Below are 13563 nucleotides of genomic sequence, written 5' to 3' on the forward strand. Positions count from 1 at the left end.
TAGTATGTACTTCCAGGTACTTCCCTTAGATTTGCACACATGTGTGAATATATACTGAGCTTTTAATTGCTTACTTAATTTTTTTTGAGAGAGAGAATGTGTGCATGTGAGGGAAGGAGGGGCAGAGTGAGAGAGAGAGAGAGAGAATCATAAGCAGGCGCCATGCCCAGTGTAGAGCCTAGAGGGGGCTTGATCTCATGATCCTGACATCATGACCTGAGCCAAAATCAAGAGTCAGACAGTTAAAATTGGACCAACGCAGGCGCCCCCTGGGTAATGAATTAATGAAGTCATTAATGAATTACTTTATTTTTTTTACCTATATGGGATCAAACTCTTTTTCTAAAAAATCTTATTGAAGGTTTTGAAAGCAGTGGAATGACTGTAATGAAGGAGAATAACAGAGACCTTATATCATCTACACACCTAAAAACCACTGTTTGTGCAAGGAGGAATTGCCTGCATTGCTTAGGTATTTAAAGGAACAAAACTTGATGAAGTGATTTTCACGCTATTCATGTGAAAGCTATGGAGTTTATGGGACCAGAAGGTAATAGGACAAATCTCATACAATACACACACAGAGTCTACCCAACTGTGAAGTCACATCTTCAGACTTAGATATAAAAAGTATAGGCAACTTCCTTGTTTTTCTTTGACTGGTTGATACCTTAAGAAATTAACACTTTTTGGAGTACCTGGGTGGCTCATGGTTGAGCAGATGCCTTTGGTTCAGGTCGTAATCCTGGGGTCCTGGGATCAAGTCCCACATCGGGAGCCTGCTTCTCCCTCTGCCTACGTCTCTACCTTTCTCTCTATGTCTCTCAAGAATAAATAAATAAAATCTTTAAAAAAATTAACACTTTTTCTTTATGTGTTATATGTTGCATTTTCCTTCTTCTGTTTGTTAAATTGAGGAATCATAGCTAGTTGAATTAATTATCCAACCTAGAACATGCATGAAATTAAATCCAGATATCTTGGGGATCTAAAATCTGGAGGAAATTAGATTAAACTACAGATTTCTCAGGGAAGGCATCACCCTCGGTTGAGGGACTGATTGTATCAATGGTAATGTAGAGAAAAAAGGCATTGCCTTCTGAATTATTTTCTAGTTATTGTGTTACAGATGAACAAATATCTTGTTAGTTTTGTAGATATTTGGGTTTTGCTTGTAAAAATTCAGATGCTTTAGGCTGTTGCTTGTTCTTTTGGCACAAGGCCATCTCCGTCTTTGATCATTTGATCTATAGATAGATATGCAGAGTCTGCATAGAAGGTTGTACCTTCTATGGTGAGATGTCTACCCGCACCTCAAACCATGTAGAATCTCTCTAGCTTTTGTGCCTCTCTGCATGTCAGTCTTCTCCAGAGTTCAAAAGGGCTTCCTGGAGTGGAGTGGAGACTAGGTGGATTTGGGGCCTCAACTCCTACTTGGAACCAAGTCAGCAACATTTTAGGATAAGAATCTTGAGTCTGGTGAACCATAGTCAATAGTCAACACATGTGAATTCCCTCGTCTTTCTCTTTCTGGTGCCATAAGATTCTAAAACAGGCTTGTGTCCACCCATACTTCCTCATTTTTTGTTTTAAGATTATATGTATGTATGTATGTATGTATGTATGTGTGTGTGTGTATGTATTTATTTATTTAAGAGGATGAGAAAGTGTGTGAACAGGGGAGGAGCAGAGGCAAAGGAAGAAAGAATCTCAAGCATACTGTGTGCTGAGCGCAGAGCCCACATGGGGCTTGATCCCATGACCTTGAGATCATGACCTGAGCTAAAACCAAGAGTTGGACATTTAACTAACTGAGCCACCCAGGCATCCCTGAGTCCCTCATTTTTTAAATCTTTAGAAAAAAAATTAAAAAAAAATTGAGTATTCTCTATTCTCAGTGTGGGGCTTGATCTCATGATTCCATGATCAAGAGTTGCATGCTCTTCTGACTGAGTCAGCTAGGTACTCCAGTTACCTATTTTTTTTTTTTTTTAAGATTTATTTATTTATTTTAGAGAGAAAGAGAGAGCACGAATGGGAGGGGCAGAGGGAGGGACACAGGGAGAAGCTCATGCAGACACTTAGCACAGAGCCCAACATGGGGCTTGATCTCATAACCTTGAGATCATGACCTGACCTGACGTTTAAGTATTGGTGCCACCCAGGCACCTCCAATGCCCCATTTTAAAAAAAAACAAATGTTGGTGGCTAATAATAATGTATATGTTTATGTGCTTATTTAAACAATTTTTCTGAAAGATCTTATTTTTAAGTAATCTCTATTCCCAGTGTGGAGCTCAAACTCAAACCTTGAGATGAGGAGTTGCATGCTCTACTGACTGAACCAGCCAGGTGCCCTAGTTTTTAATTGCTTTAAAGACCTTACCAACAAGCATTGACTAATTGCCTCCTTTGTGTAAAACACTCAGCATTTATTTCCAGCTTATTTTGACCAGGGAGAAATATATACTTTATGTCCTTAGCTTTAGACTTGAGCAGAACCAGGTAAGCAAAGATATTTGGATGTCGTGGGACACTGGGTGTCTTAAAGTTTTGTTTTCTTTCTTTCTTTCTTTCTTTCTTTCTTTCTTTCTTTCTTTCTTTCTTTCTTTCTTTCTTTCTTTCTTCTTTCTTTCTTTCTTTCTTTCTTTCTTTCTTTCTTTCTTTCTTTCTTTCTTTCCTTCCTTCTTTCTTTTCTTTCTTTCCTTTAGTTAAATTGCCTGTCATCAAGGGAGTTGATTCTTGATGAGCTGGTTTAAAGCAATCATTGAGAGGCAGATCAAACAAACAATAAGTTTATTAATAATCTGTGCATATGGAGTATTACAGCTTCCAAAATGTATCTACTGGTTTTAATTTGTGTAAGCTACAGTTTAAGGAATGATGGCAAAACCAACTTGGATGGCAAGAGATGGAGATGGTATTAAACCAAGTAGAGTCTGAAATATCTGAAAATGCAAATGACTATGGTATTTGTTAATGAGATTGCTATTTTTGAAGACACACTAATACAGCCAATCTATTTCATAGCACAAGGTGACTTTTATGTTTATTGCTCCTTCTGTTTATTTTCTCCTTTTCTCAACCTTCCACTTAAACATTTCTTTTCCCTCTCTTTTTCTTCTAGGAGGATCCACTCAGCTACTGCATTTGGGTTAGGAAGCATAGAATAGGAAATGCACTTGGTTGGCTAGACTGGTCATGTGTCAAGAGGTTTCAGGGATCTTCCTTTGGATTCCTGGAGGTCCGCATGGCCACGTTCATCTTTGGAAAGACTCAGGTACACAGGAACATATTCCTAGAATTTAGGAGACATAGGTATGAGAGCCACACATCTGTTAACAGTTTGGGTGAACTAAGCAGGTGATTTGATCTTTCTGGGCTGTGAGTGACTGGGAGAAGAGAAAATCAACACTGACTCTGTGGAGGTCGGTTCACAATGGCTCTCAAAATTAATGCATATACTTTTTGATCAATCTCACTTCTGAGGGTTCATCCTCCAGACTGCAAGATGACAGACAGAACTCCTGCTGCATTGTTTGTATTATCAGAAGCCTGGGAGCAACACAACAGAGAATTGTTGAATATGATTTAGTACATCTGTACTATAGAATCTTATACAGCTATTTTAAAGAAGAAACTCCAATGCCGACACACATGTCTGAGATATATTGTTAAATGGGAAAATCAAGATTCAGAAGAGTGTGTACGATGTCTTTTGTTTAATAGAAGGGAGGAGGAACAAGAATATATATTAATGTTTCATCTTACTTGCACGAGAAGCTAATTGAGAACCCAAACCATCTACTACTTTTTTTTTTTTTTAAAGATTTTATTTATTTATTCATGGGAGATACACAGAGAGACGGAGAGACAGACAGAGGGAGAAGCAGGCTTCTCACTCAGAGCCCAGAGGACTCCATCTCAGGACCCTGGGATCACAACCTGAGCCAAAGGCAGGCGCCCCACCACTGAACCACCCAGGTGCCCCAACCCTCTGCTCCCTTACTGCACCTGATTATGGAGAATGGAAATGACACCTTACTGTCTCAGCTGACACCACTTTGTTTTTCCACTCTCTCTAGTACCATTTTTTTTCCCTTTTGGGGGACTGTCATGACCAAGCAGATGACTTGATTGCTTGTTACACAAACTTCTCAAAAGACCCATGAAGTCTTCATTGGAAAAACATCAATTTGTGTGTTAGGATTCTGAATCCCCTCATCTCAAAATTCTCACCTTGAGGGTTATATTTATCCTGTGCTGTTATATTGTGATTCTTACCCAGTTTTAGTCAAGACTGAGCATTGAAAGACAAGCCTTAAGCCCAACTTCCAATTCTCAATAAATTTTGACTTTATCTTACCCTCTCTGAAACACAATAGAGCTTTGGGATGTGGTGTCCTTTTGCTCACTGCAGTAAGCAACAAACTCAGCTTCATCTAATCAACAAACTGTGTTGGTGATCTTGGTGGAACCACCTTTTGTTAGATTAAAAAGTGGTTGCCTGGCGGGGTGGGGATATGTGTGTAAGGGAACCATCAGGGGATGGAAAGTGGGGGGCAAGACCCTTCACTGAATACTTTTACACTGTTCAATGATGTGAATGCATTATCTACCCAAAAGTGAAATACACTAAAAGTAAATCTTATTTTGAACACAGAAAAATATAAAATAAAATCAGAGCTTAATGATGAAGCCACTGAATTTCCTTTCAATGCTGTGAGCCCGTTACAATTTCATATTGTGCACTCAGAAAGTAATTTCCAAAATTGCAGTATGGAAGACAGCTGCTCAGTTTCTGTCCGGTTGTAATGGGATAGCTTGCAGATCCCCAGTTTATCGATCCACCCATGTTTCTAACACTGATTTCAATTAACATTTGTCAGAGCTAAAAATACAAATTTTATCTAGAGCCCAGGACTCTTTTGACAGAATGATTTTCAACATTGTGACTTTTTAGCACAGGAGACTGTGGTTTTAATTGGAAAACCAATTACTTCAACGACTGTTCTGCTCCTGCCCTTCAACATGATTTATATAAAAAGAGGCCCATATTTTTGGAAGGTTATGATGATTATTATGATTAGGGACAATTAGTGACTGGCAGGAAATCCAGGTGTCCCAGGGAGTATCGCATCTAACTTCAGAGGACTCTGAAGCTACTCTCAGAGACTTGGAAGACTGGAATTTATAAGTCTGTTGCTAAATTGAGGAATTGGAAGTAACAGAAAGGAAGGGAGGAAAGGGAAGAGAAGAGGGAGAGTGGGAAAGAATGAGGGAGGGAGGGAGGAAGGAAATTGGTAAAAAAGGGAAAAAGAGAGAAATTTGTAAAAGAGGTGAAAATGAGGGGCACCAGGGTGGCTCAGTCCATTAAGCATCTGCCTTACGCCTCAGGTCATGACCTCAGGTTCTTGGGATCGAGCTCCATGTTGTCAGGCTCCCCGCTCAGAGGGGAGTCTGCTTCTCCCTCTCCCTCTGCCCCTCCCCACTGCTTGTACGCTCTCTTCCCCATTCTCTGTCAAATAAATAAATAAAATATTATTTATTTATTTTTTTAAAGCAGTGAGAATTGAGTAGCAAAATGGACCTTGGCACTTTTTGTAGGACCATAGTTTGTTTTGACTTTTTTTTTTTCTTTAAATAAGGTATGGAGCAAAGGAGCTAAGTTAAAAGAAGAGAAGTGATACTTTGTAAGGTTAAATATCATGGAAAAGTAGGCTATGTAAATCCTTCTTTTTATAATCTATGGACTAAAAGATGGAGAAACTAGGCAGAGATAATTGAAAGGAAGCCCTGATCACTTACGTTTTATTATTCAGTATACACATTCTTCAGGTACTTCCTTTTTACCTTATTAAATCTGAGTGTAGAAAGAAAGAAATGATTAATTTTCAAAGTATTGTAACATAGATCTTGCATTTGCATAATAATATGTTTTGTTTGAATGGCATTTACAATTTGCCAGAGGCTTTCAGATCCATTCTTATTCCTGATATTATTCACTGTTGTCTGTATATGGCAAATGGAACAAAGAACATATCTTTCTTTCAATGCTGTTTTTTCCCTTTCATCCAATTAATATTTAACATTTACTGTGATCTTTCAGGCATATGTATTTATCATACTTCTTATCACTCATCACAAAACCCAATTACACATTCCAGAGAGAGTTCTTTTTCTTTTTTCTTTTTTAACTCCTACCCTCTGTGAAGCACGACCTCATTTGGCCGTGTCAGTTCAATGCTTTGCTGATGATCTGCTCTGTTCACTCATGATCATTTTATTTTTTTCCTCTGTAAATTGACAAAGGCTGTCATTTGCATATTGGCACATGGGATTGAAGTTTCTAAAACTCAGGGATTCAGTTTTCCTTTGTGGCTACAGAAGCAGTTGGATTGAAATTCTCTTTATCCTGCCATTGATTCTGATGAAAACTTGGAGCCCTGGGGCCCCAGGTTTACACAAAAGAGCGCCCTGTGCTGCTAGTTGGGTCTGTGTTGCCCTGAGCACAGGGGAGGCAGCCTGGAAGAGCATCTGTGAGAAGACTGAGGTGACATCTGGGAGAGAACTCCTCTTAAGGGTGAATTTGAATACTGCATGCAGTCTCTCCATCAGCTCTATTTCCTCCCCAGCCCTGTGGATATTTATCTTCCTCTTTGATGATACGAGAGAGGTTAATAAAAAGCAAGAAATAACTGTGTCATGGATCACCATGAAGCTCTGTACCTTGTATAACTGTGGGCAGGGCTGGAAGTGTCTCATAGATAACAAAGCTTTTGCATAATTAAGTGGCACTGCGTGGTGGCCCTGCGGGTAGGGATTCAAAGCTGAAGTAGTGTGTATGGGGTAGTTAAGAGGACAGAATCTTGAGCCTCGTGATTAGCCTCCCTGCTGTCTCCTGGCATTGACAGTTGAGAGCTTAGAGAAAACACTAGTTAAGAAAGATTTATTGTCATGAAAAGAAGTTCTTTAGATGACATCCATTTCTTAGTATGGGATCTAGGTTGGGCGGATTGACATTGGCCTGGAAAGAGGAAAGATTTCTAATCAGGAATGACTGCATTTGGCAAGGAGATCACCTAATTAATGCCAGCTTTAGGGCCAGGCCACTGAATTTTTAATTATCAGTCCTTCTCAACGAAGAGTTGGAGCTCATTCTCAGTGAGAGTAGTGGTAAAATCCCAGGTAGTTAGAGTAAGATTGTTCCTTAAGGGAACATTTATAGGTAAATTGAATTTGCCAGACCTTGAGCAGACTATATCCACAACACACAGGCGATGTGGCACTTCAGTGAGGAATTATTAAGGTTCTTTAGTAAGAGATACTGGTTAATTTTAGTAGGTATATGCTGCAAAACTATTAAAAAGACTTCCAATTTTTTAAGGATTTATTTATTTAAATAATCTCTACACCCAACGTGGGGCACAAACTCACCTAGATCGAGTTGCATGCTTTACTGATTGAGCCAACCAGGTGCCCCAAAATGACTTCTAATTTTTTTTAGAGTAGACTCTACACTGGGCTCAATGTGGGGCTTGAACTCACGACACTGAGATCAAGACCTGAGTTGAGATCAAGAGTCAGACGCTCAACCAACTGAGCCACCCAAGGTGCCCTGACTTAAATTTTTAAGATAGAAAGAACATAGGATCTCTATCACAGACCTTTCTTATGTCATAACTGAAGTATTAAGAAAAGGTACCTTTTATATCTATGAGGGAAGGTATTCAGTTTCAAATATTCGATGACTTAGTCAATGACTACTGATTCCTGAAGGTCTCTTCCAGCTTTGTGAGAAGTGTAATGTAGTAAAAAGAGTATCTTTGCTGGCTTTCTTTGTATTTATAAAATCTCTTCTTTAGAATCAATGGCTGATTTAGGTGTTTCTGTGCTAGAAGCTAAGATGCAGAACAGATGACAGTGAGAATTTATTAATGGTGCTGAAACTCTAGTATATTGTTCATAAAACCCAATTTCTGCTCATTCCTAATCCACAAGGTCCAGAGGCTCCTTCCTCTCTGGTAGGAGGAGGAATTTCAAATTATGGTCAGTTTTCATCCTTTTAGTCATGTTCTACTATGGCTGGGAAAAAACAAGTCTACTCTAACGTTATGTATTTCTTATTAAGTGATAAAAGTGTGGAAGTTTTTTTTTTTGGTCAAAAGTACAAAATTAAATATATAACATAAATTGGCAAAAGATTGATTTACTTATGAAATCTTAGTCTTTCTACTCTTGAGACAACTCCTTTTCCTCCCACGTGCTTAATTGTTCCTTCAACAAATATTTTTTTTAAAGGATTTTATTTATTTATTTGAGAGAGAGAGAAAGAGAAGCAGATTCCCCGCTGAGCAGGCAGCCTGACCTGGGACTCAATCCCATGACCCTGAGATCATGATCTGAGGTGAAATCAAGAGTAGGATCCTTAACTGACTGAGCCACCCAGGTTTCCCTGTTTCTTCAACAAATATTAATTGAACGTCTGCTGTGTGCCAAGAACTATGGTGTGTGTGTGTGTGTGTGTGTGTGTGTGTGTGTGTAATGGAGGGAGTGTTTACAACTGGAAACAGTGGAGATATGCTCTCTGCTCCCCTGGAGCTACCCGCCTAGCCCAGTGGGGTAATTAAGGACGTCTCTCCCATTCACTGGTCATGGGATCTCAGACAAAGTGCCTAATGTCATTTGCCTCCGTTCCATCTAGCATACAACACGTGAAAAAAATGCCTGGTTCATAGAGCTGGTGATTGTATTATATGAGATAAAGTATGTAGAGCACTTAGCAAAGTGCCTACCACAGAGAAAAATTAGTTCAGATAGGTGTATTATCTTTTTCTGGCTCTTGAAGCAAAACAGTCTGTAGGACAATACCACTATGAGTAAACCTAAAGATAAATCATCCTGGAAATATTTCTAAGGCCACCCCATTCTCCAGCCTTCCTCCTGCAGAAGATTGCCACTTTGTGTTTGCTGAAAAATCATTATAGTTGGGATGAGGGAATGAGGAATGATGCAAGTTTTCTGTTCTGCATTACTTCTTCGGGGAGTGCCACCGTCTTCCCTCGCTGGGCTAAGGAACGCAGTCCTGCTCACCTAACAGAAAGTCCTGCTGCTCCAGCACAGCCAGGGGACTGAGCTGATGGACTCATCCATGCCGGCAGTTGCCATGTTCCTTTCCAGAGCCACCTGGTGGATAAGGTCCAGCTATGAGCCATGGCGTCAGGTTGAGAAGCTCTTTCCTCTTACTCTGCCACAGGGGTAGAATGAAGCAGAATTCAGACACAGCCAGTAGTGACACTCAGACTCTTGCCAAAGAATCTGAGGTATAAAACATGCCCCTGACTTATCACTCCACCTCCCCATCGATATTGCAATAATTCGGGGATATAAAGAAAACAGAGTCTTAAGGTCAAGGAACTGAAAATCTGCGTGGGAGTTGGGACAGATAATGCATTTACCATGAAAACTGAAATTATAGGCAAATAACAACACTAGGTAACCACACTGTTTATTTACCAAGTCTTGTTCACCGGGCACTGTGTTGGGTATTGGGATGCCATTCTTAAGGAGCTTGTAGTCTAGAGAGGAAGACAGGTACAGAGTAGCAATCAAAATAGAAAGGTCGAGTCTTATGATCAATTATGCAAGTGTTTTGCTGCTGACTATATCTGAAGGGTCACAGGGGAGTACAGAGAAAGAGCTAAATGTGAATGAGAAATAATTGCTATTATATCTCTCCAGTCGGGAGGGAGATTATAGTAAACTGTGATAGGCCCAGGGAGGCTTAAGATGGGTTTTAAGGACTAAGAGAGACAAAGGACCTTCTCTGCTGGTCCCTTCAGCCTGGTGAGGGAGGCAGGGCAGGCAAGGCAGGATGAGGTCCTACGGTTTTCAGAGGAAGCCTGAAATGAAACTTGAGAGGGCTGTTGGCTTAGAAGACCAGACTTCAGTGTTGGCTCTGAAACCTACTGCTCCGATGATTTGTGTTATCGCCTCGCTTCTCTGGGCTTCTCTTCCTTCTGCATAAAACGAAGGGGTTGGGCTGGGGAATCTGCAAATGTCTTCTTCTGTTCACATCTTTGTCCAATTTCTTCACCTGGAACATAGGGTGAATTCAAAGGACGAGAATCTGAATGAAGGCTCATCAAGATTTGGAAGAGACAGTTTCTTTTCATATCAGAGCCAGCCATGTGGGAGAAAATGCAACATCCTAGGTATTGCTTTGCACTGGGAAATTTCTAAACTCTTGCAAATGTTTCACTGCTATGTGCTTCTACTTATTATATATTGCAGAAAGAACATCTCTCCCCACCAGCCACCCCAACCACGGGCTCTTTGTTGTTTTTATGCCCTAGGGAGCCAGTCCTCGATCATGCTTCCCAGTCTTGGAGAAAAGACGGACTGACTGTTGTTTGGATCTATCATTTTGGTAGAGTTTTCTCAATCTGGTCTGTACTGCACCAGAAATAATGTTCTTTAGGCTTCTCAACTCAGACTGTTTTTTCAGTTTTGCAAAAGCAATATGCCATACACCACAGACCACCATGGGCTGGGGACTGGTTGCTCGTATAAAAATACACAGTGGTTGCCGTGATGGAACTGACTTTATAATTTTTGTAAAAGAATGAGTTCTTTTCTCAGAACACATTCCTTCAGTAGCCTAAAAGGCTGTGTTTACACAGAAGCAAATAAAGGGAAGATCTGATCATTACACTGGCATCCTTGGAGGTACTTCAGGTTAAATTCCGGAATTCCACAATAAAGCAAATAAAGCAAGTATCACAATAAAGGGAGTCACTTGAGTTCTTTGGTTTCCCAGCGCATATGAAAGTTGTGTTTATATTAAACTGTCATCATTAAGTGTGCAATAGGATTCTTTTTTTTTGCAATAGGATTCTATATTAAAACATAAAGCACATACCTTAATTTTAAAATACTTTATTTTATGCTAAAAATGTTAACCCTTACCTGAGTTCACAGCAAGTCATAATCGCTGATCACAGATCACCATTAGCAAATGTAGTAATAATGAAAAAGTTTGAAATACTGCAAGAATGACCAAAAGGAGACACAGAGACAGTTAAGTGGGAAAATGCTGTTGGAAAAATGGTGCCAATAGACTTCTTGGGTGCAGGGTTTGTGGCAGTTTGTAAAAAATGCAGTATATGGGAAAAAACGAGGTGTGCCCATAAGACTCTGCTGATCTTTATACATCATCGAAATGCTGAAAATGAAAAGTTTGAAAATCTTTCCTATAGTTTTCTTTTTAAAGATAGTATCTATTTACTTGACAGAGTGAGAGGGCATAAGCAAAGGGAGTAACAGAAGCAGAGGGAGAAGCAGACTCCTACCTAGAGGGAGAAGTAGACTCCCTGCTGATTAGGGAGTCCGATATGGGACTCGATCCCAGGACCTTGGGATCATGACCTGAGCCAAAGGCAGACGCTTCACCCACTGAGCCGCCCAGGTGCCCCTTCTCTGTTGTTTTATAATCACAATATCCAGATTGGTTGCTTGCAATGGATAATGAATAAAACTCATCTTGTTTTGTGTGATAGTTACAAAAGCGAGACACATGACTTCTTCCTGCCGTTCAGAAGGCCGGCTATGGGGAAGGGTTTCCTGTGGGCAGCACTAGAAGCACCATCTTTGTGCATCCGGATTTTCTTTCACGGTCTCTCCTGCAGTTCTGCAAGCTTAAGAACGGTGGTGCTCCTGCCCTATTCTTGTTTCCCTGTTCATGCTTACAGGCTCTGGGCTGGGCTTTCCGCTCCCTGGTCATCAACATTTGCAGCGAGGTAAAGGAAGAAGAGAGCGCCATTCAACACCATGACACAAGCCAGTGACTTCTAAAGGTCAGGGGAGGACCTGCTGGCATCTTCCGTGGCTCCTGTGCCTGGTGTCCCACAAGATTACCAGGTGCACTGGCTGGGCTGGTGTCCCTTTTACAGAGAGGCATCAGATCCTGGCAACTGATGGATGGCGTGACCTGCAGAGGCAAACCCAGGGCTTATTCCATTCATTCCAGAAAGCTCTCCAATACTCCCCGAAGCACAAATCAACAATCAAATAAAAAACATGAATTAACTATTGAAAAAAGCACAGGGAGAGGAGAGCTTTCCACGTGGGTGGAGTGGTTAGATTTCTGCATTCCCAAAGCCTACAAGTAAAGGGCTAATAGGTATTTTGGGCAGAAGCATTCCAAAGACAGACTAGAGATGCATCTACCTGCCTCTGGGTATAGGCTCAATGTGCCCTGGGTGCCCTCAGCCAGAGAACAATGACTGTTTCTTCCCATTCTGAGTGCTCCCCGTTGAAACTATTGGGTGCACAGGGTCCTCAGTGAGACTGGCCCTCTCTCCCCGTTCCTCCTGGGACCAGAGGAGCACAGGTCTCTGCTGCATTTAGTGCTCAGACTTGCATTTTGGCTCTGGTTCAGAGAAACCTGGCCATCAGCAGGCTAGGGGGCCGTGGCAGGAGCCACCCTGGGGACCTGTCCCGATCATCCCTCTATGATCTTCTGAGGGTCTCTGCTTGGGAGGTGGAGACTGACAGCTCTGGCTAGCTTCCACCTCCCATAGGCTCATCTACAAGATGCCATCCTTCGTGGCTGTGTCTCAGATTCAGGCAGCCAGTGCCGTTCCGGGGCTAAACAACACTGCACACTTCTGACAGCTTTGAAGGCAGACCCTCCTGCTGGTTGTAAATCACAAGCGCCCTTCTCTGCCTAGCTCCACAAAGCAATCAAAATGAAAAAACAAAAAAGTGCAGGCTGGGAAGAAGCATGCGTGGGCGGGATCGTCTGGGGAGTGTTTCCAGGGATCTCTGGCAGGAGGCTTCTTGTTCATGAAGGATTTCCCCAGCACTGCGCCTGGGGGGTGGCAGGGGGTGGGGTGGGCAGGATAACAGATGGGCTTCTCTCTGCCGCAGAAGGGGAAATACCTTTTGTCTCCGCCAATGCCCTTCACTGCAGGCCAGCTACTAGCAGGCACCCCTTCTGCTCCTGGCTGCAGTCTCTGTCAGGAGGCATCCGATTTTTCTCTTTAGTGAGACTAGAAACCGCATTTTCACAAGTGTTCTGCTCCCAAAAGGTGTCGGCCGTGAAGACTAGTGCCCTGTCCTTGTTCGGAGGTGCAGCTTCTGGAACGGTCAGTGAAAAAGCCAAAGGCATTTTCATTTTTAGAGAGTGTCAGAAATAGACACAGGCTTTCTTCTGTTTATGACATACTGCCCCCCACCCCCCCATTACCTCCCCCTCCACCAAGGTGGCTGACCTCATTTTTTAAAATCTTCAGGCCGGGAGCATATATGAAGACCAGCTACCCGAGGATTTAGGATTGCAATTGAGAAACGACTCCCTCGTTGGAACCAGACTCTTGGCTCTTGGTCCTCTGATGTTCCTGAGTGGGCTCTAATGAGGGATGCAGGCTGAACCTGGTTGTTTGCAGGGCAGAATTTGGGCTTATAAATGTGTTACATGTACACAAGATTTGTGACTGCTAGGTCTTTGAGTTGGGATCCTTTTATACTTCTCTGCTTTCCTTCCTTCTTTTTCCTTTCTCC

This window comes from Canis aureus, chromosome 10 (genome assembly GCF_053574225.1).
Source record: "Canis aureus isolate CA01 chromosome 10, VMU_Caureus_v.1.0, whole genome shotgun sequence".
NCBI lineage: Eukaryota > Metazoa > Chordata > Mammalia > Carnivora > Canidae > Canis > Canis aureus.